This window comes from Papaver somniferum, chromosome 7, assembly GCF_003573695.1.
Source record: "Papaver somniferum cultivar HN1 chromosome 7, ASM357369v1, whole genome shotgun sequence".
NCBI lineage: Eukaryota > Viridiplantae > Streptophyta > Magnoliopsida > Ranunculales > Papaveraceae > Papaver > Papaver somniferum.
The window spans coordinates 246,659,083-246,663,183 of record NC_039364.1 but is presented as its reverse complement, the minus strand read 5'-3'; the positions used below and the strand labels follow the sequence as shown (position 1 = coordinate 246,663,183).

Here is a 4,101-nt window from a genome sequence, read left to right as displayed (position 1 = left end):
CAGGTTAGGTTAGGTTAACTACTCTGGTTAGCCTGTTGGGTTTACCCGGATAGATCTCGTTTATTCTTTCATGTTTCTCTAGCAACCAAGTTGTTCTGGATCAACTTTGATGGATGGAATATTTTTTTAACTTAAAACAATTGTTCAATTGATGTAGTATCTGCCGCCGAAATAGTGGGGACGAAGATTAGAAAACCGCACATCTCAATCTCTTCTTTATCTAGCACTGGTATAAACATGGTATATCACTGATCTTGAGAAAGGTTTGATTGGCCGACTGTTAAGGAAGCCTTGTATTTGGTCACTTAAAACTGCATTTGTCTGTCACGTTTTTTGTAAAAAAAAAAAAAACAGATAACAATTTCATGAAATTTAAACTGAAATCCACATAATTGAACGAATTGATCATGAAATTAATTCATATACAATCAAACCAACATATATTCAGTTCAAAATTTTCCCAAATATTCATTACATTGACTGGATGATTCGGAATCAAAACAGTTGCAGTAGCAGAAAAACGGGCGAAGAAGATGACGGGTCGGATCCGGATCGATTGAAACCCGAACCAAAAAGTAACAGTTCCCAAATTCTTCCAAAAAAAAAAAAAAACAAAAATTTGATCAGATCAATTACAAAGCCCAAAATTGTCAGTTTCATCAAATTAATCAAATTAGAACCATTTTACCAGCAATCAAAACCATTTTTGTTTGAGTCTCATATGATTACAACAAACCCATGTACCGAATTGACCAATTACCTGATCTAACTCTAGCTAATAAAAATGAAGAATAGAAAAAAAATTTCAAAATCCTTCTCTAGTTGCGGCATTATGGCCGACCCTACATTTTCATTTTGAAACAACACATAAATATAACCCACAAATAAATTCACGTCGTCGCCACATCACCTCCCAATAAAAGTCTTCCACATGTCATGAAATACAATCCGCCCAATAATATTGTGCGGCATGTAAATCAAAGGCTTCAACAGTCGTGAAACATCCTTAAACATCTTAACAAATGATAAACTTTTTGCATTTAGACATTCATCTGTCCAGGCAGAAATTGTGTTGAAGTGTGATTACATGAAGTGGGACTATGTATTTAACAATTACCACCCCTGAAATGATACAACACTAGTAAATCGTAAATACACCCTAAACGGATAATCGTTTTTAAAGAAATTAACACAACTGAAATTTCGATCATTAATATACATTTGACCCTCCTTTCCCTGGCATTTGGTCTAAGTGCTAGATTCTTAATGATACATAATATCCCCACTTGTACCATTAAAGATCCCTGTGAACGATGATCATAAAAACAAAGTACGTGAATTAATTTTTATCGCGAGTAGTGTTTATGGTTTTCTAGCGACACTTGTGAGCAGCGGGTGGCCCATTTTTGTCAATATTAACCCCCTCTGCCGTCTCCGTTGTCTGTTCTCGTTGACCCATATTAGGCTCCGACGACTGAGTATCATTGTCATCTACAAAATGCCAAATGTGTTATATGTTGTATACCGGGGAACAGTAAATGTTTATGGTTTTCTAGCGACACGAATGAGGTCATTTACTGTTCCCCGGTCTATAACACATTTGGCATTTTGTATTACTCCTTCCTATGTTCTCGTTGATCGTGTTGAGATTATCACTAATGATCAAGGAAATCGTATTACTCCTTCTTATGTTGTTTTTACCGAATCGATATGTATGATTGGTGATGCTGCTAGAAATAAAATTGCTAGGAATCCTACCAACACCGTTTTCAGTAAGCTTTCTGGCACCCTTATATCAGTTGAATGTCTACAATTCATGGCCCTGTTAGTTTTTTACACATTAGTGGTTTCATACTCCCTCCATTTCTGAAAAAAGAGTTATTATTACTTTTTCTAAATATTTTTTTTTTTTTTTGTGTTTTGTAGATGTGAAACGTTTGATTGGGAGGAAAATAAGCGATAGCCTCGTTCAGAGAGATATCAAGATGTGGCCATTTAAAGTAATTGCTGGCCAAAAGAATAAACTCATGATTCAAGTCAATTACAAGGGAAAGGAAATACAGTTTACCAGTGAGGAAATTTCAGCCATGGTTCTCCTTAAGATGCGAGAAACTGCCGAAGCTTATCTTGGTTCAAGTGTTAAGGATACTGTTATTACAGTTCCTGCTTACTTCAATGATTCTCAGCGTCAAGCTACTTTAGATGCTGGGAAAATTGCTGGCCTCAATGTACTGCGGGATCATCAATGAACCAACAGCGGCTGGAATAGCATACGGTTTTGAGAAGAAGGCTTTTGGGGCTGCTGCCAGGAATGTTCTTATCTTTGATCTTGGCGGTGGAACTTGCGATGCTTCGCTACTCAATATTAACAATAATACTTATGAAGTCAAGGCTATGTACGGAGATACCCATCTGGGAGGGAAAGACTTTGATGACAGGATGTTAGAGCATTTTGTTTGGAAGTTCAAGACGCAACACAGAAAGGACATCAGTGGAAGCCCAATGGCTCTTAGCAGGTTGAGAACAGCGCCAAGAGGATCCTCACATACACTACTCGGGCAGCCATAGAAGTTTATAGCTTGTATGAAGGAGTCGACTTTCATGCATCCATAAGCCGTGCTCAGTTTGAACAGTTGAACATGGATTTGTTCCAACAGTGTATGGTAGTTGTTCAGAAGTGTTTGGCTATTGCTAGGTGAACTTGTTGGGTGAGTTTGAGTTAACAAGATTTTGTGCAGAAAATTCTGATATAGCTAATCCGTTTTCGGTGTGCTATGAGGTGGATGCGAATGGTATATTCTATGTTACTGTTGAGGACATGCAGACAGGGAATAAAGATAGTATCAGAGTTTCAGATGACATAAGAAGGTTATCGCAGGATGACATTGATGGGTTGATTCAAAAGGCTGAGCAGTACAAGTTATAAGATCAAAAAGTTCAGAAGAAGGTGGAGGCAAGGAACTCATTTGAGAATTACGCGTACGAGATCAGGAACAAGATCAATAATGGAGGTAGGGCAACACTGAATGAAAAAGATGGACATCATGGATGCATTCAACAACTCTATAGAATGGTTGGATAAATTAGCGGACTTAGAGGATATCCAAAACATGTGGAATACATTGCAAAACATTTGCGGACCTGATTTTACCACAATGTACCAAGGGGAAATTAGGCTCAGGCCCAACCCATGGATAACCCATAATATGAGGCCCTTAATTAAAAAAAGTTTAAATCTAGGCCCCGAATTTTTAAAAGACCTTGATACCCTTATGCATATTGTCAAGCCCATAATTAAATAAAATTTAAATCTAGGCCCAAAATTATTAAATCTAGGCCCGAAATTATTAAAATACAGTGCGAAGGTGTAAACAGAAGTTACACATGCATATGACATGTGTAACCAGAAGTTACACATCCTTATGATATGTGTAATGCAAAGTTACACTTGTATATATATGCAAATAAATAGACATCAAAAAAAAAACACAAAAAAAAAAGTTATTACTTTAATATTCATTTACAATAATTTCTTAGCATGTGTAACTAGAAGTTACACACGCATCTGTTTAGTGTAATTGAGAGTTACATATGTGTCTATCTAGTGTAACTGAGAGTTACACATGCATCTGACTTGTGTATTCAGCGTCAACTCCAGTTCTAGCGAGACCATTACCACGTTTAAGCAATTAGCTTTTATGAAGTTATCTAAAACCTGAAATATAACAAGCAATCAGTATTTATACGATTAAAATGAACAGTACATAAAACAATGTATATTTCAGTTTCACAAGCATCTGACTAGTGTAGCTAGCGGTTACACATGCATCTGAATTGTGTAACTGAGAGTTACACATGCATATAACATGTGTAACTAGGAGATACACATTCATCTGGCTAGTGTAGCTAGCAGTTACACATGCATATGACTAGTGTAACTAGGAGTTACACATACATATTGATATGTGTACCCAAAATCAGTATGTGTAAGTAAAAGTTACACATCTAATTAACATGTGTAAGTAAAAGTTACACATCTAATTAACATGTGTAACTTGCAGATACACATGCATCTGAATTATGTAACTAGGAGTTACACAT

At 36.4% G+C, this 4,101-nt stretch overlaps 1 pseudogene; it reads left to right on the top strand.

The window, feature by feature from the left end:
• Positions 1–1,498: 1,498 nt before the first annotated feature.
• LOC113296309 lies at positions 1,499–2,926 on the top strand (annotated as a pseudogene).
• Positions 2,927–4,101: the final 1,175 nt, after the last annotated feature.